A 24,535-nucleotide genomic window follows, 5' to 3' on the forward strand; every position below is an offset into this window, starting at 1 on the left:
CAAGAGCCCGTTCCCCCTTGTTTGTTCACATAATACATGGCCACCTGGTTGTCCGTCTGCACGAGGACTACCTGATCGTGTAGCAGGTGGCAGAACGCTGGAGCAGCCAGAAAAATGGCACGAAGCTCCAACACATTGATGTGACAAAGACGGTCCCCCGCTGACCATAGACCTTGAGTCCGCAGACCGTCGAGATGAGCCCCCAACGCGTACTCCGAAGAGTCCGTGGTCAGGACCTTGCGATGCGGAGGGACGAGAAAGAGCAAACCCCCGGAAAGATTGGAAGAGTTGGTCCACCAACGGAGCGAGCGTCTCAAGGAAGGAGTCACTGTTATAGGGGAGGAGACTGGGTCCCGATCCTGACGCCACTGGGAGGCCAAGGTCCACTGAGGAAGCCTCAGGTGCAAACGGGCGAACGGAGTGACATGGACCGTCGACGCCATGTGGCCTAGCAGAACCATCAGGCGCTGTGCCGAAACTGAGGGCAGGAGCGAAACCTGGCGACTCAATCGAAGCAGGGCCTCCAACCGTGGCGGGGGGAGGAACGAACGGAGGCGAACCGTGTCCAGCACGGCCCCGATAAACTGAAGGGATCGAGCCGGGCACAACTGAGACTTGGGGAAGTTCACTTCGAATCCCAGACGTTGAAGGAAGGTGATAGTCTGTCAGGTCGCTGAAATAACCCCTTCCTTGGAGGACGCCTTGATCAGCCAATCGTCCAGGTAGGGAAAGACCTGCAGCCCCCAAGATCTCAGGGCTGCCGCGACCACCACCATACACTTCGTGAAGATTCGAGGGGACGAAGCCAGCCCAAAGGGGAGGACCCGATACTGGAGATGCAACCCCCCCACCTGAAACCTGAGGAACTTGCGGAAGGCGGGATGCACCGGAACATGAGTATATGCCTCCTTCAGGTCCAGGGAGCACATCTAGTCCCCCGACTCTAACAGAGGGTACAGGACTGGAAGGGACAACATACGGAACTTCTCCCGGACAAGGAACTTGTTGAGCCTCCGGAGGTCCAGAATGGGGCGCAAGTCCCCTGTCTTCTTCGGGACCAAAAAGTAACGGGAGTAAAACCCCCGTCCCCTTTGGTTCGGGGGCACCGGCTCCACCGCCCGAAGGCTCAACAAGGACCTGGCTTCCGACAGGAGAAGAGGAAGCTGGTCTCGACAGCCCAGAGAAGCCCCCGGCGGATGTTCTGGCGGCGTGGCTAAGAAGTTCAGCGAGTAACCCTTGGAGATGATCCGGAGCACCCAAGCGTCCGACGTGATCTCGGCCCAGGTTGGAAAAAAGGCCTGCAATCGGCCCCCGATGGGAAGGGGGTCCTTCGACAGAGCGGAGGGGGCCCGCCCCCATCCGCGCATCACGTCAAAAAGACGGAGCCGGTTTAGACGCCCCTTGCGCCTGAGACTTTGGTTGGGACGCTCTGCCCTGCTGAGGGGCGGAGGCCTCGAGAAAGCCGGCGTCGATTTCTGCGGGTACTGCCGCGGAGGAGGTCTAAACGGCTTCTGCGTCGGGGCCCGGGATTTAGGACGGACCAATGAGGCGATAGAGCGCTCATGTTCAGACAAGCGTTTGGTCGCCGCCTTCAAGGACTCATCGAACAACTCTGAGCCAACACATGGAAGATTGGCCAGACGTTCTTGCAAGTTCGGGTCCATAGCCAGGGTACGGAGCCATGCGAGGCAGCGCATCGCCACCGCAAAGGCGGATACACGAGAGGCCAACTCAAACGCGTCGTAAACTGCATGAAAAATGTAGAGACGCAGCTGAGACAAATTGGCCATAAAGGTACCAAAGTCCCTTGGCCATAAAGGTACCAAAGATTATGGGAATCTGGCATGACCCCATAATACCGGGGCAACGCCTTCACCATCTGCCTTAAATAGGACGAGAAGGTGAATGCGTAATTAAGGACCCTGGCAGCCATCATTGAATTGGAATAGAGGCGACGACCAAACTTGTCCAGGGTCCGTCCCTCCCGCCCGGGGGGACCGCAGCAGAGACCCTAGAAGGCTGGGACTTCTTCAACGCCGACTCCACCAGTAACGACTGGTGGGACAGCTGTGCTTTATCGAAGCCCTTGCAAAGGACTGTGCGGTACTTAGACTCCATCTTCGATGGAACCGCTGTGACTGTAAGAGGGGAGTCCAAGTTCCTCAGGAAGGTCTGGTGGAGAACCTTATTGAGAGGGAGCCGAGGAGTCTCTCTGGGGGGAGAGGGCAAATCCTGCTCCTCCAAAAATTCCTTCGTGTATTGAGAACCTGATGCGGGAAGTCCCCGGGGTATGGGGCACCGAGGCACGCCCCTTCCGTCTCGGCGAAGAGTCCCTCGAACACTCAACCTCGGAGGAACGGAAAAGCCTCGGATTATCGAGGCGGAGCTCGGAGACCCAGAGGGTCTCCACCCCAGTCGGCGAGGAGCGACCGCGTCGTCGAGGAGAGGCCCGTTGACGTTTGGGCTTCCTCGACCGACGCTCCGCACCTTGTCCCGAGGCCGCACGCTCCGCTCAGGCTGGTCAACCGAGGTCGAGGGCAAGGTCGGGGCCGAAGTCGAGGGCACCGAGACCGAGGCTGCCGAAGCCGGGGCAGACAGGGCCGAAGTTGGCTGGAGGTGCGCGAGGGCACTGGACAGCTCCGAGGCAATGAGCGCACGGAGTAAGTCCTGAAAGACGGGAACCCCCATCATAGCCGGCAGATCCTGGGCCGGCGGGTGCTCCCTTGAGGGCGACCTCGGTCTCGAGTATTCCTGCGGGGCACCCGACTTCGACGCTCGGGGCGGGGCTGAGGACGACCCACCCGCCCCCGTCGAGGAGCCCGAGGATGGCTTCTTCGAGGCTGGAACAGAAGAAGGAAGTGAGGACTTACCCTTCGTCGACTTCGAGGTCGAGGACACAGGCTTCGATGAAGCGGGCTCTCGGGGCGAGGCCAAGGTCAAGGCCGGGGCCGAAGCCGACGCCTTCCCCGCCGCGGGGTCCACAGCAAAGAGCTCCGCCATACGAGCGCGACGGCGGCGGAGAGCCCTCTGCTGAAAAGTAGAGCACCGAGTGCAGGAGTCAGTCGGGTGCTCAGGACCCAGACAAAGTAAGCACCACCGGTGGGGATCGGTGATCGAAAGGAGCCGATCGCTCCAGGTGCACTTTTTAAAGCCCGTCAAGGGACGGGACATGGACACAAAAAACGGCTGGGAACGAACGAGGTCCCGCGGCCGCGGCTACCGGGAGCCCTCGGAGCCGAACGGAAAATCTTTTTTTTTTTTTTCCCGACGAAAACTGATACACAAACAAATTAAGCACAGCGACCAAGAAAGAAACACTCAGCCGCGGTGTCAGAAGGCAAAATCGAAGAGAGCACAATTTCCACAGGGCTTCTGGCTCCGTGGAAAAAACTGAACTGAGGACCACGAGGTGGGGATGCGCCCTCTAGTGGGTAAGAAGGCATGCACATGCGTGGTGCAGCATAGCAAACTTGAAACTTCAATCAAGTTTGCTTGAAAAGCTGTCCGCGCTGGGGCTCCGTAGATGGCGTCAACCCACATGTGAGAATATATGCCTGCTTGTCCTGGGATAATGGCAGTTTTGGTGGTGGTGGTGGGAGGGGGGGGGTTGTGTGTAATACTCTTAAAAAGTACAGCACCTAGCGGACTCTGGCCAAAACTCAGGCTGCCGGTCTGAGTAATCTGACAGCCACAGAAAGCCCCACGGCGGGGAGGGAGACCCACCGCTCTCTCCGAGTACAAAGAAACCGTCCAGCAGAGGAATCAAGAGTCCTTTTGTGGAGAGGGAAAATATAGCACTCTTGAACAATGTTCCAGAGCCCTTCGCTCCACCTGCCCTCCATATAAAAACCCAAATGCCTGCAGGCAAGGGAAGCTGCATGCCATGGGGATTTTGGTTTTTTTGTGTGAGGGAACTAAGGAGGTAAACAGCATGGATCAGGGCAGCAGGGGGGTGGGTAGGGACCTGGTGCCACCAAGTGTATCCCAAGTAGGAACCCCAAAACCTAAAACCCCCATGCTCACTGAATTAATAAAACCGGAGCTAAGCACAAGATGAATCCAGGGAAAGGAGAAGAACTATCCGTTCGCCTGCGGAGACAATGAATAAAAGTTCCAGTGAGCAGACCATCGCATATATGAGAGCTCAGTTTTGTATTCTCTATCTCCACCCACTGTAAGGTGGACTTAACCCACTTATCTCTGAATTCATGTGGCTGATGACAAGGAATTAAACATTAATTTAATATAAACTCTAAATGATAATTTTGTAAGCAACAAAATAAGTTGATAAATATTTAAGGGTTATTACTTATTTTCTACCTTTTTTCAAAGTGGAGTACAAAACCCCCCCAATCGATATACTGTAATAAAAGGGGAAAGGGAATGAAACTTTCCTTTTCCATACTAACATACATTAAACAAACTTTTGTCAGTTAAAATAAAATATCTAGATCAACCTGAAATATCCTATATGCCAACTGCAACAGGTGGCTCATTTGTTTCTTAAAAAGCAGAAATATATTTTTCTGTAGTCTAAGCAACAGTAGTAATTGACTCCACTTCCCTCCTTTGAAGTGACAGAGAAGACACCTCCTAGACAAGATTCTCAAAACATTAACGCCGTCGCTAAACTGTTTTCCAGCGGTATAGCCTGCACGCATTTTAGCGGCAGATTATCAAAATGGATTATCTGTCTTTAGTGGTTTCTAGCAGTCTCCGACAATGTCATGCAAATGTGCTCTAACATTGAAATGGGCCCTCTGGTGGATTTTTTAAAATCTCCAATGCATTTTCGAAAAGCAGCAATTGGTCCGGGGGTGCCATTACAGTGCCAGCACTTGTGTTTTGACATGGGCTAATGAACAAAAAAAGTATATCTATATATTTTTAGTGGAGGGTAGTAAAATCACACTTCTTTTGAGTTTGGGATAGACAAGCATGTTTCATATGCGCCTGTTAAAAGCCAACGTTTCTTCTTGAGCGCATGTATAATACCCTTGTCTTGTGTGTTTCGGGCTGTGCGTCTTGATTAAATTTTACATTAAAAAGAAATTACAAGATTTACCTGAATTATAGTAGTTTTATTGGAGAGAATGCCATGTTTTATGCGCGATTGAATAGAGTTGGCGTTGCTTCTCCCCTCCTCTCCCTTCCATTTGTCCTATCGGGCAGCAGAAGAGTGTTTTTTTACAGCATTTTTCTGCGCATGTGCCCATTAGTGGGCCTGTCGTGAGACCCGGTGGTCCGGAGGGATCCTTCCCACCTCCTGTCCCAGCTGATTCTAATCATTTTTACCTCGCTCCCACCTCCCCTGTGTACCTTTAGTATCCCATAAAATTTCCCATAAAACATTTAGATCAACGTTAGTTGGGTTGCTATATATTTATAGTGTAAACTATTTTTTGCTATTTCTTCATTCATGCATGTATGTCATATCAACATATGTATACTATTACATTGACATTTGTACTTAATAAAATTTAATAAAGAAGGTTTGTACTTGAATTCCTAATCAGGAATTGTATTTGTGATTTAAACTAAATCTGAATCCAATTTCATTCCCAAACTTCACACTTGCTGAGAAGTGGACTTTGTAACAAAATGCTCAAATTTAAATCATGACTCACCAACTGTCTGACTGTTGAGTCATGCCATCAAAAATCTCTTGCAAACAGAGGCAACAACAGCCGTCAATGGAAAGATAACTTCTGTAAATATCATCTGCATATACAGTATATAATGAACCAGAAATGAGTGCAACAAATGGCATAATGGTACTAGATATAAATTAAAAATGGCCCTTGTGGAACCCCAGTTTCCAATGGCCTAGATGCAGACTTGATGGGATTCAATATACCGCCTTTCTGCAGTTACAATCAAAGCAGTTTACGCATTACAGTATATACCAATACAGTGGAACCTTGGTTTACGAGCATAATTCATTCCAGAAGCATGCTTGTAAACCAAAATACTCGTATATCAAAGTGAGTTTCCCCCATAGGAAGTAAGGGAAACTCGCTTGATTGGTTCCACCTCCCCTCCCTCGGCCACCGGTGCTGCTCCACCCCACCACATCCCCAAAAGACCCCCCCACCCCTGAGGCCACTGGTGCACTTCCACATCCCTGCCCCCCCCCCGTGAAATGGCATCGCCCGCCCAAACTGAATGCTTACCCCCAAAGTGGCACCGGCATGCAGCACCAACCCACAGGAGGTGCCGGTGCCCAAAGATCGTGCCTCTCCCCTGGCAGGGCCTTGAGCATCTGCGCATGCTCAAGGCCTTCTGGCTCTCGTTCTCTCTGAGAATTTCGGAGAGAGGTGGGAGCCAGAAGGCCTTGAGCATGCGCAGATGCTCAAGGCCCAGTCAAAGGAGAGGCAATATCTTTGGGCACCGGCACCTCCTGTGGGTTGGTGCTGTGTGCCGGTGCCACATTGGGGGTAAGCATTCAGTTTGGGCGTGCGGGGGATGCCGGTTCGCAGAGGGGAGGGAGTGTGAGCGTTCGCGGGGGGCTGTATTTGCAGGTGGGGGGGCGATGCCGGTTCGTGGGTGGGGGGACTCGCAAATCCAGTCAATGCTCGGTTTGCAAGTCACGATTTGCGAGAATGTTTTGCTCGCCTTGCAAAACACTCGCAAACCGCGGCACTCTTAAACCAAGGTTTGACTACTTATTTTGTACCTGGGGAAACAGAGGGTTAGGTGACTTGACTAAGGACACAAGGAGCCATAGTGGGAATCAAACTGGATTCCCCTGGCTCTCAGGCCATTGCACTAACCACTAGGCTACTCCTCCATTCACCTAAAACATTTTTGAAATTGCTGTAGTATGGTCCCTGCAAAGAAAGCAGTCCACCAGGTGATTATAATAAAACCCTCATCAGTCCCATTTCTTCTGTCTGTCCCAATTAGATTGTAAGCTCTTCAGAGCAGGGAAAGTCTAATACATGTGGAAAGTAGTGCCAAGTACACCTTTCAGCGCTTAGAAATGATAAATAGTAGTAATAGTATATTGAATGTGGCCAAAATGTTGACAATTAAAAGATAGCTATCACCTTAGTCTAATCTCTAATAACATCTAATAAAGGGGTTAACAATACATCTACAATCCCAATGTAATGAGAAAAACAAGCACTGAGAAAAACATAAGCACGGCATATATCTTATATGTAAATCAATATGTCTAGGCAACAGACAGTGTTTGACCAGTGGGTTGTGCCAAGGTTATCATGTGACTTATAGTGGAAACAGGATCCAACATGACTGGGAAGAATAGTCCAGGTCATGTAGCAGAGAAACAGGATAGGCAACACACATTGCTCCCCTAAAAGGGGGGGGGGGGGGGAGAGTGGGTAACAGGAAAAGTGGAGTGTAAACTAGCACTGAAAAATTAATTCAGAGAACATGACCTCATATTCTCATCGGACTGAGGTAATTTTCAATACAATTAACTCCTCTGGCTAGCTGTCTCCTCAAATTTGATCTTGATCAGTCCACTCTGATAGGACAGCTGACCTACAGACACTCTAACCATCAAAAAGCATGGATGTATATTACCTATGTTTTCAAATCTGATGCCTGTTCATTTGCCAAGAAAAACTAGGTCCAATCTTGAAATGTTTTAGCAATAGTTACATTGGTACAGGTCTTCATATTTTCTACAAAGACCTTTAATCCTACTCCCACAAGGTAAACCCTGCAGCAGTTTGGGGAGAGTAACCTCACCCACCCATTAAATCCTTTAGGACCTGATTTCCTATGCCTATGTTCCCATTCTGTGCCCAAGGAGAAGAAAACTCAGCAAATCCATCCTTTAATGAATCGCTTAGTTGGAAAAGCACATAACCAAGAACTTTCAATTTGCCTCAGTCTCTCTCAATCATGCCCAGCCTGTTCTCAGCCAGTCTGTTTTCCTTCACCTTATACTCAGCACACTCACATCCCTCTGATCCCAGCATTCTTCCTCTCGCAGATCACCCTCACTCATACATATTTTTATCAGTCATATAATTTGATCTGCGTGCAGGTAGTGTGTACTGTATCTCTATGAAAGGAAGACATTAAATTTGAAATTAGAGAATAAAACATTAGCAACGTGATTGGATTGTTGATTTAATCACATATATGGTCAAAGTCACATTATGACCACATAACATAACAATCCACTTACCGTATTTGCTGGTGTATAGGATACATTTTTTCCCCCTCAAAATACACTTAAAATATGGGTTGCGTCTTATGCGCCGATAATCAAAATTATGAGCTGAAATTGCAGTCAACTTCTGGTTTATAAAGGCCTCCGCCGGGCCGCGAGGCTTTTCAACCTGTCCATCCTACCTCCTCTACTGCTGGAATCCCTGGTGGTCCAGAGGTGTAGCGGGGCAGAAGCGAGTTTTTCACACTCCTGCTGCTAACCTGGTCAGTCGGTAGCTGCCGTGGCTGCTCCGAGTTCTGGCTTCTTCAGCTGCTGAGCGGTACAGAGCTGGATGGTTGCTAGAGATATCTGGAGCCATGCTGATTGTAGTGCATCTGACATTTGCAGACGGGTGCATGCGGGTGGATCCACTTGAACATGTTGATCGGGTGGTCCCCAAATGTGCTCGACTGGGTTAAGGTCTGGGGAATTCAGAGGTCAGGGAAGTAGCTGAAAGCCTTGGTCGTGCTCTGTGAACCACTCAAACAATTTTGGTGGTATGACATGTCACATTGTCCTGTTGAAAGATCTCATCGGACATAGGAAAGACTGTCAACATGTATGAGTGAGTATACTTGATCAGCAAGGAGAGAGAGAAAGACCCATATTGGTTGAATGCGCCTTCCAGAGGTATAAAGGGACCCAGTCCATACCAAGAAAACATTCCCCACTAGATTGTGTATATCCAATAATGGTTGCTGGGTGTTTGTTCTCAGCAGTTTCATGCCTGACATGCAAACGTCCATCCGTTTGATGGAGCTCAAAATGCAACTCATTGGAGAAATCGACCCTCTGCCAGTCAGTGCAAATCCTTGTCGGTACTCCTGTGTAAATTGCAGCCATATTTTGTGATGAACCCTCTTGGCAGGGGTGCCCACACTTTTTGGGCTTGCGAGCTACTTTTAAAATGACAAAGTCAAAATGATCTACCAACAATAAAATAAAAAAACAAACAACAACACAAAGCACACTGTGTGCTGAGAAAATGTTAATTATCATTCCTATTCCAGGGAAACAACCATACAAAAATAGACGAATATACCCCCTCCCTTTTTACTAAACCACAACAGCAGTTTTTAGCGCAGGGAGCTGCTCTCGACGCTCATAGGCTCCCTGCGCTAAAAACCGCTGCGCTAAAAACCGCTATTGTAATTTAGTAAAAGGGGAGCCATAGTGCAAAATATAGACAACAGATATAAATTCAGACACATTTTGATCACTAAATTGAAAATAAAATCATTTTTCCTACCTTTGTTGTCTGGTGATTTCATGAGTCTCTGGTTGCAGTTTCTTCTTCTGACTGTGCATCCAATCTTTCTTCCCTTCTTTCAGCCTGTATGCTTCCTCTCCTCCAGACCTCATTCCCTCCCCAACTTTTTCTTCCTCTCTCCCTGCCTCCCTTTATTTTTTTCTCTCTTCATGCCCCCTTTCTTTTTTTCTGTTTCCCTTCTTTCCTTCTGTCTCCCTGGCTGCCCCCTTTTTCTTTCTCCCTGCCCTCCACCCAGCCACTGCTGCCACCATCGGGGAACAGGCCCCAAAGCTGCCGCCGCCCCAAGCTTCGGGCCGACCAGCATTCCTCTCCCCGAAGTCAATTCTGCCGTCGGAGAGGAAGTTCTGGCCCAGCCAGGCAGCGATTGGCTGGCCCGAACTTCCTCTCCAACAGCAGAATTGACGTCGGGGAGAGGAAGGCTGATCGGCCCAGTAGATCGCCAAGGTAAAGTGAGTCTATCACGGAGCCCGGGATGGGCTCCGCGATCGACTCACTTTGCCTTGGTAATCTATCGGTCGATCGCGATCGACCTATTGGGCATCCCTGCTCTTGAGCAAGGGTGCAGTCACTAGCCATCTGCCCAGGAGCCCCATTCACAACAGGGTTCACTGTACAGTTGTTTTGGACACATCTGGAAGCCACCTGGTTTGTTTGTATGGTGAGTTGCTCCACAGCAACATACCAATTGGCCTGCACAATCAACATTCATCTCTCACATTGATGGCTTGTGCTATCTCCCAATCACCACATCAGGTTATTGAAAATGTTCCATTGGACCACTCATGGTCCACTTTAACCATAGTCGTCCATAACAGTCCACAAACTCCACCATTTCCGAAATGCTGCCACCCTTGGCCCAGTAGCCGATGATCATGCCTTTTTCAAATGTCTGATAAATCGCGCTTTTCCCCCATGACAGTCACAGTTGCTATATTGACAACTTGCTGACATCTCATCTTATATATTTGTTCAATTTTCTATACTGTTCTCCTAGGGAACTCAGAACAGTTTTACATGAATTTATTCAGGTAATCAAGCATTTTTCCCTGTCTGTCCCAGTGGGCTCACAATCTATCTAATGTACTTGGGGCAATAGGTGGGATTAAGTAACTTGCCCTTGAACCCACCTCAGGGTGACGAGGCTGTAGCTTTAACCACTGCACCACACCCATGGCATGCAACATGCATTCGGTCATTAGCTGTATCCCTGACTTCAGAGGTAGGCAGTGGCCATAATAATGTGACTCGATTGTATATAACGAATGCGACTATGCTGAAGTCATAATAAAACCAATAGTTGGGCTATTAGTATGGTAGAGAATTCAAGAAAGCGTGGGACAGGCATGTGGGATCTCTTAGAAAATAAGATAGTGGATGCTGCAGATGGGCAGATTAGATTGGCAATTTATTCTTATCTACTATCATGTTTCTATGGTATGGAACTATATCACAGAAAGAATAGAAACAAATTGTCAACAGCCCCAGTTGTGATGCTGGTATTCATGCATGAAGACCCAGACCCCACATGCCCTTCCAAATATTGCTCCATCTCCCTCCTCCCTTTATCCAAGCTACTAGAAAGTAAAATTATGTCCTTACCTGATAATTTTCTTTCCTTTAGTCACAGCAGATGAATCTAGAGACTTGTGGGATTATGTCCATCAACCAGCAGGTGGAGATAGAGAGCACTGAGTTGTCCTCAGATATATTGAATGCACAGCCTCATGGCTAGCCAGTATGTCTTCTCAGAGCAATCGAAATAAAGCACATAAGAGACATGAGACATATAACACATCTTTCTCCCCACATGTGCTCTATGCCCAATTGTGAAATTCTCCATTCCCAAATCATGCCCTGCAGCAAATGTCCAAGGAGATACAAAAACAGTGTGTATGTATCCCATGATCATACACAGAGGTTAATCCTCTTGGCACATGTGAGCATACAAAATCATCACCCGAGAGCCTCATGCTGCGGAAATCCCAGCTGCAATGCTCCTCCACTAAAAGTATGACTGCAGAGCATCAGACTTTCGTGAATTCCAAGGTTCCATACAAAACTCCAGTCGATTGAATCCCCCATATTTGCTGAAAAGGCATGCCTAAACCACACCCAAGAGCGACAAACACCACAACAGGGTGTGGCTCTGGATTCATCTGCTGTGACTAAAGGAAAGAAAATATGGCTGAGCGCCTTACCTTTCTGCCTAAACTCACTCCTGCCCTTCCCCCATTCTTTGTGGACAACATTCTTCTCCTCCCCATCTCGTCAGCTGATAACCTTAAGGTCATCTTGACTCCACTCTCCTTCTCCTCTCAGATCTAAACTGCTAGTTTGTCACTTCTTCCTTTAAATCTACAACACAGAATTGCCAAAATCTGACCTCTTCTTTCTGAACACTCTATCAACACTCATCATCTCCCGTTTAGATTACTGCAACTTGCTTCTCTCCTGTCTTCTGCTCAACTATCTCTTTTCCCTTCAAACCATGCAAAATTCTGCTGCATGACATTCCGTGAGAGCCACCATACTTGCATTATTACCCTGTCACTTTACTGGCTCTCTGTCCATTTACTAATAGAGTTCAAACTCCTCTTACTGATCTACAAGTGCACTCACTCTGCAGCCCCTCCTGGCCCAGCGATCTCCCCCCCCCCCCACATGATCCGGCCAGGAGGGAGCCCAAGCCCTCCTGGCCCAGCGATCTCCCCCCCCTCCCCCACCACATGATCCAGCCAGGAGGGAGCCCAAGCCCTCCTAGCCCGCGACCCCTTCTAACCCCCACTAAAATACGGGCAGGAGGGATCCCAGGCCCTCCTGCCCTCGACGCAACCCCCCCAACGACGGACCCCCCGAACGGCCCCCCCACCCCACCTTTCCCGCACCTCAAAAAAATGTTGGCCGGAGGGACCAGCCAGCGTAGGAATTGGACTGGATTGGCCCAGGCGGCTCAAACCCCACCCACAGGTGGGGCCTGAGGTGCCTGGGCCAACCAGAATAGGCCCGGGAGCCTTAGGCCTCTCCTGTGGTCAGGGCCTTAAGCAAATGGGCCGGTCAGGGGTTCAGGGGGGCGGTTGTTGGAGGAGGTTGCATTGAGGGCTTGGGATCCCTCCTGCCCGTATTTTAGGGGGGGTGGGGGTTAGAAGGGGATGCGGCCAGAAGGGCTTGGGCTCCCTCCTGACCGGATCGTGTGGTGGGGGGGGGGGGAGAACACCGGGCTAGGGCTCCTGGCCCCAACGGATTCGGCCCGGGGGGGAGGGGGTTTGGGGATCGCGGGGTAGGAGGGCTTGGGCTCCCTCCTGCTCCGATAGTGTCGGGGAGGTCGAGGGTGCTGCGGGGCAAGAGGCTTAGGCTCCCTCTTGCCCCAATCGTACTTGGCGGGGCCAGAAGGACCTGGGCTCTCTCCTGGCCCGATTGGAGGAGTGGATCACTGCAGGAGAGATGAGTCATCTCTCCTGCCACTTTAGCGATCCCAAGTGCCGCGTTTGGCGGCACTTAGTGGTATCACTATTCCGGCAGGGGAGATGACCCATCTATCCTGCCCCGATGATTGCGGTGGGGGTGGGGTAGGTTGCCAGGCCGCTGAGCTGATCGCACCAGCCAACAGCTCAGCGGCCCCTTTTTCGGCACTTATACCTGTTTTGACTTGGTCTAAGTCAAAATGTATAAGTGCCGACTAGGCAACCTGTCAAATGTTTTGGTTATACCTGCTGCACACCTAGGTCTAGGTCGGCCTACCTCCCGCCCTTTCCCCTCCTCTAAAAACGCATCTTTTCTCTCTGTGCGTTTAGAGGCAGGGGAAAGGCATAAGCTGGTTTTAGATATGTCTAAAACCAGCTTTGATTATGGGTACTTGGACGATCAGGCTTTTTGATCGTCCAAGTAGCCATTTAGGCCACTTTTTAGACGTGTTTTTGTTTGTTTTTATTATGAGCCTTAGTCTTTTCATCAAGCAATATTGAAATCCAAACTAAAAGCCCACTTTTTGATGCTGCTTTCAACTCCTATCTCCCTCTCACCATAAACTACTTAAGTCCATCCTATCATTCTCTGCAAAAAAAACCTCCCCAACAGCCCCCCCCCATTATGTCTTGCCTGTCCAAATTAGATTGTAAGCTCTTCTGAGAAGGGCCTGTCGGATGCATATTGAATGTACAGTATTGCGTATATTTTTCAGTGCTATAGAAATTATAACTAGTAGAAGTAGTAACCTGCATGGAGTGATAGATTTGATTCTGGCTGCCTTTTTTTGACAGACTGAATGACCATGCAGGTCTTCATCTTATCCTGTCTCAAACATCACTCATTAAAAGGTGGGTTGTAGAGTGCTTTTACACACATGTCCTCTTTCACAATGCTCCTTCATTTCTCGAGGGCCTCAACCCTCGCTCATCTCTTTCTTTCAACATACTTCCGTGCCACCAACCATATAGCTTCTCCCTACCCCCCTCACCATATGGGTTGCAACTCTTCTGCACCATACAATTCTCCGGAAACATCATACCATCTCACAATTCTCCTCTCTGTTCCTCTATCCCTCTGTTCTTTTTAGATTATAGGTAATACTCTATTTAGTGTACAAACTAACACTAGAATGGCTTGGCTCCAATTCATGGAAGCAGACAACAAAATAACCCAGAAAAAATGCTTCAGATGCTTAGAAAGTCTCAAATTAATGCAGAAAATGTAAATATCAGCAGGGGGTTATGTTTGAGGAGCGACACTGTAATAATATAAATTATTAATAGTGTGGTAAATCCTCCAGTGTGTGGTAGTAAGTTCTAAGAAGCAAAGTCCCAAAAGGAACAACAGCTTCAGTGCTTTACCAAGAACCAGATTTACCCGTGTAAGAGTCTGCTCATGCCGCACACCATCATATGATTTCACATAATGTATGCATAACAAATGAACGATTTAATGAAAATGTGATTATTTAATAATATAATGACAGTAAACTTCCACGACGCCCTGTAATGTCAGCCAAACATGGAAGTGAGAAAAGATATTTACACGGTGAGAACTGTACTTAGCTTGTGTAGAACCTTGTGTATTGCAAACATCGTAAAAATGTTGGCAGGATCTCCAAGAGAATATTTCAAATGTTGTTCTACATCTCCATGAAGCTGTTTGTAGGTTTGACCAGGTTTGGTTTCAGGGAACACAACCCCTTCTTCAGGAACCCTTCTGACGGTCAAGCAATTAAGGTGTAACATCAAAGAAAAGTTTTTATGAAGTGAACTTTCAGATGTTACTGCTCTGCACCGTTGCTTGTTTCAGGCTGGTAGGGGTATGAACAAGGTTTGAAGTTATCATACTAGTTACCAAAAAATATATTTGTTACGTGAGAAGTGTTAAAAGCAAGCTACAACAAATGTTGGGAATGGGATACCCACAAGAAATACACAGTGGGCTAAGCAATGCAAAGAGGATTGTATGCCCATGCTGGAGACAAATATATGAATTTAAATAATGGTGTTCCATTCAGGGAGTTTGTTGAGTCCTATACTTGAATGGAATTAAATTCAAAAATCCAAAATTGCTCGCAAAGTTAAATTTGAGCCATCTTATCACCTCTGAAGGTGGTTGAAATTGGAGGACAAATTTTTTCCCCGTTCCTGTGGGAATTAATTTTCCCGTACTGAAGAGTTCTTTTCCTGTCCCTGCCCCATTTCTGCAAGCTCTATCCTCATCTGCACAAACCTCAAACACTTTAAAATCATAAGTGTTTGAGGCTTGTGCAGTTAAGGCAGAGCTTACAGGAATGGGACAGGGACAAAACTTGAAGGGACGGGACCGAGAAATTGGGTTCCTCTGGGGATGGGAAAAAAAAATTGTCCCCGGGTCATTGTCTAGTTGTAATCTGTTCAATGATAAACCATCTCAGACCATAAAATGAATGATCATGTTCCAAGCAATGAAGAACTAGTGGAGCCAAAATGGTTCCTGTCTGTATTCTGCTTTTTATGCTCTTGTAATCTAGTCTTAATCTGATGTGAAGTGTGACCTACACGTAAAGAGTTGGCACACACCGAACACCCACTACACGGGTGACGTTCACCCAAGGTTGTTCCAAGTTGAGTCTCAATGTTTCTATTTTTAGGGTTTGTGGTGCATGTTTGGTGTGTGCCAACTCTTTACATCTTTCCACTTGGAGTCATCCTTGTACTCATAAAACTTATTTTATACGACATTTTCCTAGTCACAATGGGTTATGTTATGTGTCCCTGCAATTTGTTATTTGTAGGTTGCACTTCAGATCAGATTAAGGTTAGATTACAAGAACAGATACAGAAAGCAACCATTTTGGCTCCACTAGCTCATTGCTTAGAACATGATCATTCTTTTTACGATCTGAGCTGGTTTTATTATTGAACAGATTCCAACTAGAGAATGACACAGTGACAAAATTCATCACCGTTCCCGTGGATAACCGCGGGAAACCATCTTCATGTCATTCTTTAAAGAAAGAGGGAAGAATCAGAGTATGAATGGCCACAACCACTGACCCACAAGCTTTGCTTTGAAGAATGCTGGTGTAGAAGGACTGAGGTTGAAATAGACACTAGAAAATGACATGGGATTATTTCCCACGGTTATCCGCGGGGATGGGGACAGTGATGAATTTTGTCACTGTGTCATTCTCTAATTCTAACCACCTTCAGAGGTGATAAGATGGATTAAATTCAACTTAGTGAGCAATTTTGAATTTAATTACGTTCAAGCAGATGGATTCAACAAAACTCACTGAATGGAACACCATTATTTATGTCTCCAGCATGGTCATACAATCTTCTTTGCATTGCTTAGCTCACTCTGTATTGCCTGTGGGCATCCCATTCCCAACATTTGTTGTAGCTTGTTTTTAACACTTCTCGCATAACAAATATATTTTTTGGTAACTAGTATGATAAATGGAAACGCACAAGAGTTTGAAGTTAAAGACCTGGTCTTTTCCTTCTCCTTTCCCAAGTCAGTATTTTGACCTTCGGGTATTATGTTTTAATTTTGTTTCATTTAGAACATTTTTTCTAACACATGATGTCATCATGTCTACTTGAGCAGCTGCTGCGTTCCACTTCGGCACTCCCCTCCCAGCCTGAAACAAGCAATGTGCAGAGCAGTAACATCTGAAAGTTCACTTCATAAAAACTTTTCTTTGATGTTCACCTTAATTGCTTGACTGTCATAAGGGTTCCTGAAGAAGGGGTTGTGTTCCCTGAAACCAAGCCTGGTCGAACCTATGAACAGCTTCATGGAGAGGTAGTAACAACTTTTGAAACGTTAATTCTCCTGATGATCCCACCAACATTTTTACAGCATTTGCAAAACACAAGGCTCTACACAAGCTAAGTACAGTTCTCACCGTGAAAATACCTTTTCTCGCTTCCATGTTTTGCTGACATTACAGGGTGTCATTTGTGGAAGTTTACTGTCATATTGTTGAATAATCACAATTTTCACTATATCACTCATTTATATGCACACATTATGTGAAACCCTACAATGATGTGCAGTTGAAACAGTAAGAGGACTCTTACGCCAGTAAAGTACGGGCCTTGGTAAAGCATTGAAGCCGTCGTTCCTTTTAGAACTTTGCTTCTTAAGAGCTTACTACCACACACTGGAGGATTCACCACATTATTAATAATTTATATTATTACAGGATCGCTCCTCAAACACAACCCCCTGTTGATATTTGCATTTTCTGCATTAATTTGAGACTTTCCAATTCATGGGCGCACATAGAGCAGAAAGGAAAAAGCCTGTTTGGGCAGCAGCAGAAAGATCCCAGATATCAGTTAAAATTTCTGCTCACCTAGGATTTGTCCTACTAGGTATGAACTATGAGAGAGATAAGTTCATTAACCGAATGGGAAATAGAATGAGAGTGGGAACACATCTCTTATTTCTGATTAAGGAGCAAAATCTTTCAAATGATTATTACCTATGGACAATACTTGAGCTATATTCTTTGGTGTGTGGACAGGGGAAACTAAGCATACTTGATGACCTAACATCTTTTTCACCAATAGGGTAGTTAGACCACTTAACTACAAAGGAAAAAAAAAAGCGAGCATGAGAATTATTTGTCAGAAAAAAAAAATGTTTTTTTGACAGGCTTTTCATGCACTTGTCTGCACATGACCAAAACATACCATCATTAGAACATATTCAAATTAACTGTTTTAAAGAGCATGCACACACACATGCTTGGGTGACAGTGTGGCCTTCAAAGGCAGACAAACTACTGGTTCATCTTTTAGAAAGTCGAGACATAACATTTTTTAAACACCTTTTTTTAAACTCTGGAAAAGTTCAGTGCTTTACTTTCTTCAAATGTTCAATACTATGAAAAATTATTCATTTTTGAGTTCTTAGTTACCCCTCCAAAACACACTATAATTGAAGTGTCAGTGTCCTAGACCGTTCTACCCATTGAAAAACAAACAAACCACAACCTGAGATTTCACAATAGCACAAAGCTACACCTTAAATCTCCAACCCAAACTCTCCCTGACCTGGAACGCCATCCACAAATTATTCTCCTCAACGTCCGAAATGTCAGTGTCTGTCCATGCACAGTTTTAAACATCAAAATGAAAGACTACAAACACAAGGCGATGGACATCGTCCCAACTCATTACCCCCCCCCCCTTTCTCAAAATCTTTGGGGGGAAAACCACCTAATATCATCTCTCTCTAAATCCCCGAGCCTCTTCAACGTCCATGGTTTACTGCTACTCAGTTTTGAGACTAGGAATGCGCAGAACCTTCACAAAGGTCACAAGGATGGTCTCAATACACGGATTTTTGCTGGTTACGTCGACGCGAAGAACTGTCAGAAAAGTCAGCAGCGGAGACCGGCTCCCTCGGGCAGGTGGAAGAGTAGCGGAAGCGAACTTTTAAGACCTACGAACTGCAAATGGCGCCGCCACTTCCTGCTCGGGGTTAGGGAGCGCGTCTCAAAGGGTGGACACTGGGGCCTTCCTTTAGAGCCTCGGAAGGCCGTGCTCAGCTTCCTAGGCCTCAGCCTCTCTCCATCCCCTTGAGACGTAAAGAGGAACGTCCCCAGCCCCCCCCCCCCCCCAATAACAGCTAAAGAAGCGGCCGAACACCTCCCTCACAATACTACCTACAGGCCCAGGCCCGTTAGCGAGCGGCCGCCATGTCCCGCGGGGAAAGGCGCCCGCCTTTCTCTCCGCGCCCGTCCTTCTTCCTCTACCTCGGGAGCCTCCTCGTCCTTACCTGCCTTCAGCCCTGTCGTAATTTCTTCTCCGCTCTCTGCCTCTCTCGCTCCAGCTGCCACCCACAGCTTCTCCTCCAAGGCGTTGGTTGGGGCTTCCACAAGATGGCGGAACACGGCGGCCGGCCACGTCAGTGCCAGCCGCGGGGGCACCTGGGAAATCGTCGCGCGCGTCACAGCCCACAGCCGGCCCCTAATAGTGCCATAGGCAAAGGGAAAGGAAACGCCGCCTGACGAAGCCAGTCCCTTCTGGCCGTTGGTGTGGGCTTTTTTTTTTTTTTGCTAAGTAAAACTTTATTGATAGAACAGATCATATCGTGAGCAATACTAGAGTGGAGTTTCAATATAGTTAGAGTCAATTACACAGGGCAGGAGTCTCAGCAGCGCGCTGGGAAGCGTTCCGGTCTAGGCTGTGGCTCCTTGTGACCTTGGGGCAAGACATTTAACTCTCCATTTGTGAACCGTGCAGGCTCCAGAGACGGGGAAATACCTACTGTACCTGAATATAAATTCACCATAGAGCTACAACAGAAAAAGGCCAAATCCAAATAAATTAAAAATAAACAATATGGCCACGTCACCAGAACCTAATGTTGTTTTTGGGGTTTTTTTTTTAATCTCAAGGCCAGCAGAGTATTGAAAGAATTGAAATAACGAAATTGCAGACCTGTTAGTCATAAGTGCCAATGTATCAAAGCTATCATATGTGCGAAATGTAATACAAATTATCCCTCCCTGGACATAATTAAAGAGCTTGTTCAATCTCTAATTGTGACCTATAGCACCTTCCAACATTTTAGGAGAAACCTAAAAACATTCTTGTTCACCAGATTCCTGGGTAACTAACTGAAACTTCCATTAACTGTAAACCACATAGAACTTAACAGTATTGCGGTATAGAAATAAGTTTTTATGTTATGTTATTGTGAGTGCTCAGTACTCACAAGTTGGCTCATACAGCTCATATGCTGTTATTAGTGTAGCGAAAGGACAAAAAGCAACACTCTCAATAAAAGGTTTTGTTTGGAGACATCTTGTCCTTTCCACTTGTTTTTTTCTGTTATTAGTGTAGCCCCACTCTAATGAAACTCCACTCTAGTATTGTGCACAATAGGATCTGTTCTATCAATAAAGTTTATTTAGCAAATGAAAAATCTGGTAACCCTAAGCTTCCCACCTCGCACTCACCACACTGGCTTTGGCCAGCTCCTTGGAGTCTGGAACACTCCACAATCAGGACTCAAACACAAAAAAAGAGATATATACTGTATTTTTCTTTTACTTGCAGACACAGTCTCACAGTTCTTACTGAACTTAGGTAGTGTTACTAGATTTCCTCCTAAAAAAAAATAAAATGAGGACACCTGGCCATGCCCTATTTCACCCCCAGTCCTGCCCTGTTTTGCCTCCAGCCCTGCCCCATTCTACCCTCAGCCCTGCCCCTAGCTGAACCTCCTGTCTCCTTTCCCAAGGTCTTGAGGGCCTCTTTGCATGCGTGGATGTTGACACAATGTCATCATGTGCATGTGCGTATGACATCACGTCAATGTTCGCGCATGTGCAGAGGGCCTTCAGAGGCGGTGCAGACCACAGGGATTTTTAAAACCTGGACAAACTGCCAGGTTTTGGAAATCCCTCCGGGCACCTGGACAGTCCTCTAAAAAGAGGACATATCCAGGTTTCCCCAGACATCTGGTAACCCTAAGCTTGGGTGTATGTCAGGGCTGGATAAACTCCGGTAGGCTGGAGGAAACATGATCCTGGGTTTTACTCACCCCATTTGGACCTTTCTCTCTTCCCGAAATGAAGAATAGCTTAGTCAAAGATGCAAGTGAAAAAACAACTGGAACTTTTATTCAACTTAATGTCCGGATAACGGCAAACTATTTACACTTTTTCAGATGTATTGGAAATCAGCAGGTTCAAAAAAACTTTAACAATTCACTCTATTACTACTACTACTGTTTATAATTTCTATAGCGCTGAAAGGTGTACGCAGAGCTGTACATTTAACATTCAATAGATGGTCCCTGCTCAGAAGAGCTTACAACCTAATTTGGACAGACAGACAGGACATTTCAGGTTTGGGGAGTTTCTAGCAGAAGAAATAATACAATGGGTAAAGGTATCTGTGAGTGGGAGTTAAGAGTTGAAATCAGCTTCAGAAAAGTGGGTTTTCAGCTTGGATTTGTTGGACCAGAATAACTGAAATGCTATACCAATAAGACACTGTGGTATAGCATTTCAGCTATTCTGGTCCAACAAGTGTTACCTCTGACATCCTACAAATAAATAATGTAGTACCTTTGAACTGTTTACATAAACTATTTTTATAGATTTCTAATATCTTATGCTTATTTAGAATACTTTTTTTAAATTTTGAGTGCCTTTGATATCTTTTTTTTAGTCATTTATTTAGCCCATCCTCCCAAAAGGAGCCCAGAACGGGTTACAAAAGTACAATCATAGTATGGGGTAGGCCAAACTTTAGTGAGAAATACAGGCTTTACAGCATTTACAGTATAGACAAAGGGGGTTTAGATTACAGCATTTACAGTATAGAATATCTCAGGTTCCATATGATACACAGCACAAGAGGGGGACGGGAGTCGCTGGCTTAGCTTCCTCTGGTCCTTCAGGGAGTGTTAGTGCCCAGTGGGTCTGAGGGCCCGGGAAAAGGTCTAGATTTGAACCGGGGAACAGCACAAGTGCGTTTCTGGCGAAGTGCAGCCATGACAAGTCTGCAACCCCCCCCCCCCCCAGAAAAAAAGAAAGAGCTTGTGAGTGTCCACAGGGGCTGTCTGGATGTCCTGGTCAGGGGTTTCCCCTGAATTCATCAATATGATGTTTGACGCTTACAATATTAACAAGGGCCACATGGAACCCCCAGGAATCGTGGCCCTGCTGGCGTTGGGGATTTCTCAAAAACAGTGCAATTCCTCAGCAACGGTGCCTTGTGCAAGATGGGAAAGTTCAGTCTGAGGATGACTGGGATGAAATGGAGCCCAGGTAGTCTTTTCGTCAATTCTTCCAGTAAGAAACAAAGGCAGAGCTAGAGAAGAGCGTATTCGAAGGACCAACGAATGGCTCCGAGGATGGTGCATAGAAATGAACTTTGGATTCCTAAACCACGGCGAGACGCTCCAGGGACTACAAGGACCAGACGGACTCCACCTAACCAGAAGAGGGAGAAACGTATTTGGACATCGACTGGCCCGCCTACTCCATAGGGCTTTAAACTAGGTAAGTCGGGGGAGGGTACATACTTATATCCCAGAGCAGTAAGAAACCACCCTAAGGAGGCAAGTCGCACTCACACTACCAAGTCTAAGGTAAGTACCAATGATACCCATGATAAGTCAGGGAGAAATATCACTGAATTTTTAGGAGCCACACTAACTAATAAAGTAAACTCTTCACAGATATGGAGGGCTATGTATACTAATGCACACAGCTTGGGTAATAAGATTCTAGAATTAGAGACTGAGATAACAAACGCCGATCTTGATGTGATAGCGATATCCGAAACCTGGTTCACGGAATCGCATGGGTGGGATATGGTTATACCAGGGTACAACCTACTTCGTTGCGACCGAGTGGGTAAATTGGGAGGAGGAGTAGCGCTATACACTAAGGAAAGCATCAAAACCACCAGAATCACAGATGTTAGATACACCGGGGAATCCATCTGGGTGAATCTGGCCAGAGGGAATGAAAAATGCCTATACCTTGGTGTGATATATAGACCTCCCAGACAACAGGAAGATAAAGACATGGAATTAATCGAGGACATAGAGAATATCACACTGCGCGGGGACTCAGTAATGCTAGGAGACTTCAACATGCCAGATGCAGATTGGAACACACTCTCCGCGACTACGGGTAGCAGCAAAAGAATATTAAACTCCATAAAAGGTGCACGCCTCAAGCAATTGGTATTGGAGCCCACCAGGGACCAGGCGTTACTAGACCTAGTCCTCACCAATGGAGATAGTGTCACGGAAGTCTCAGTAGGAGACACACTGGCTTCCAGCGACCATAATATGGTATGGCTCAACCTCAGGAAAGGAGTCCCAAAAACAAACACAGCAACAAGAATTCTCAAATTTAGAGGCGCAGACTTCAACTGCATGGCAGATTTCATCCATCAGGAACTACATAAACAAGCACAAACTGACAATGTGGAGGATGTGTGGTCGTCTCTGAAGTCCATACTACATGAAGCAACAGACCGATACATAAAGACAGTAAGTAAACGCAGGAGAAACAAAAGACCCCAATGGTTCAGTAAAGAAATTTCAGACCTAGTTAAACAGAAAAAAGACGCATTTATCGCCTTCAAACATTTAGGCAGAGAGGGGGCAAAAGAGGACTATCTAGACAGATCCAAAGCTGTCAAAACAGCAGTCAGAGAGGCCAAACTCCGAATGGAGGAAGAGCTAGCACGGAAAATCAAGAAAGGGGATAAATCCTTCTTCAGCTATATCAGGAGCAGGAAAAGAAACAAAGATGGGATAGTACGCTTGAAGCAATCGGACGGTAACTTTGCTGAATCAGACTCTGAGAAGGCAGAATTACTAAACCAATACTTCTGCTCAGTGTTCACCCGCGAAGCGCCGGGAGCTGGTCCACAGCTTCAGACGGGAGATAACCGGAAAGACCCGTTTCATGATTTCGAATTCACACCCAGCAGTGTCTACAACGAACTATCAAGACTCAAAGTAAACAAAGCCATGGGACCGGATAACCTACACCCCAGAATGCTTAGGGAGTTAAGGGAAGTCCTGGCAGAACCATTATCTGTTCTTTTCAATCTTTCCCTAAGCATAGGAAGGGTCCCCTTGGACTGGAAAACCGCCAACGTAATCCCACTCCACAAAAAGGGCTGCAGGACAGAGACAGCAAACTACAGACCAGTGAGTCTCACGTCTATAGTGTGTAAACTCAAGGAAACACTGATCAAACAGCATATTGACACAATCCTGGACGAAGAAAATCTCCGTGATCCACACCAACACGGGTTCACCAGGGGTAGATCCTGCCAATCTAATCTGATTAGCTTTTTTGACTGGGTTACCAGACAACTGGACGCCGGAGAGTCACTGGACGTGGTATATTTGGACTTCAGTAAAGCATTTGATAGCGTCCCTCATCGAAGATTACTGAACAAACTGAAATCGATAGGATTAGGAGACATTCTAACTACATGGGTTGGGGATTGGCTGAGCGGCAGAATTCAGAAGGTGGTGGTAAACGGTACCCCATCCAAAGCGTCGGACGTAATCAGTGGAGTGCCACAGGGATCAGTCCTGGGCCCGATTCTATTCAACTTATTCATAAGAGATATGACGCAAGGACTTAGAGGAAGGGTATCACTGTTCGCCGACGACGCCAAACTTTGCAACATAGTAGGCAGAAGCTTATTACCTGATAATATGACACACGACCTACTGCTACTGGAACAATGGTCAAACACTTGGCATCTAGGCTTCAATGCTAAAAAATGCAAGATAATGCACCTGGGCAAGAGAAACCCGTGTAGAACTTATGCACTAAATGGTGAGACCTTGGTTAGGACCACGGAGGAACGCGATCTAGGAGTAATCATTAGCGAGGACATGAAAGTTGCCACTCAAGTGGAGAAGGCTTCCTCCAGGGCAAGACAAATGATGGGATGTATCCGCAGAAGTTTCGTCAGCAGGAGACCTGAAGTTATGATGCCGTTGTACAGAGCCATGGTGAGGCCTCACTTAGAGTACTGTGTTCAGTTTTGGAGACCACACTACCGAAAGGACGTGCTGAGGATCGAGTCGGTTCAGAGAACTGCCACCAG

General features: G+C 46.8%; 1 protein-coding gene across 2 annotated transcripts in view; it reads right to left on the reverse strand.

The window, feature by feature from the left end:
• Positions 1–18,919, reverse strand: part of ARF1 (ADP ribosylation factor 1) — a 64,733-nt gene extending 45,814 nt beyond the window's left edge. Inside the window, exon 1 of one of the 2 annotated variants that reach the window (XM_033931832.1) lies at positions 18,709–18,919. The gene's annotated coding sequence lies outside the window, so the exon portion shown is untranslated. Of the gene's footprint in view, positions 1–18,704 lie in introns of both variants that reach the window. The other variant, XM_033931831.1, reaches the window with a different exon arrangement.
• Positions 18,920–24,535: the final 5,616 nt, after the last annotated feature.

This window comes from Geotrypetes seraphini, chromosome 2 (assembly GCF_902459505.1).
Source record: "Geotrypetes seraphini chromosome 2, aGeoSer1.1, whole genome shotgun sequence".
Classification (NCBI taxonomy): domain Eukaryota; kingdom Metazoa; phylum Chordata; class Amphibia; order Gymnophiona; family Dermophiidae; genus Geotrypetes; species Geotrypetes seraphini.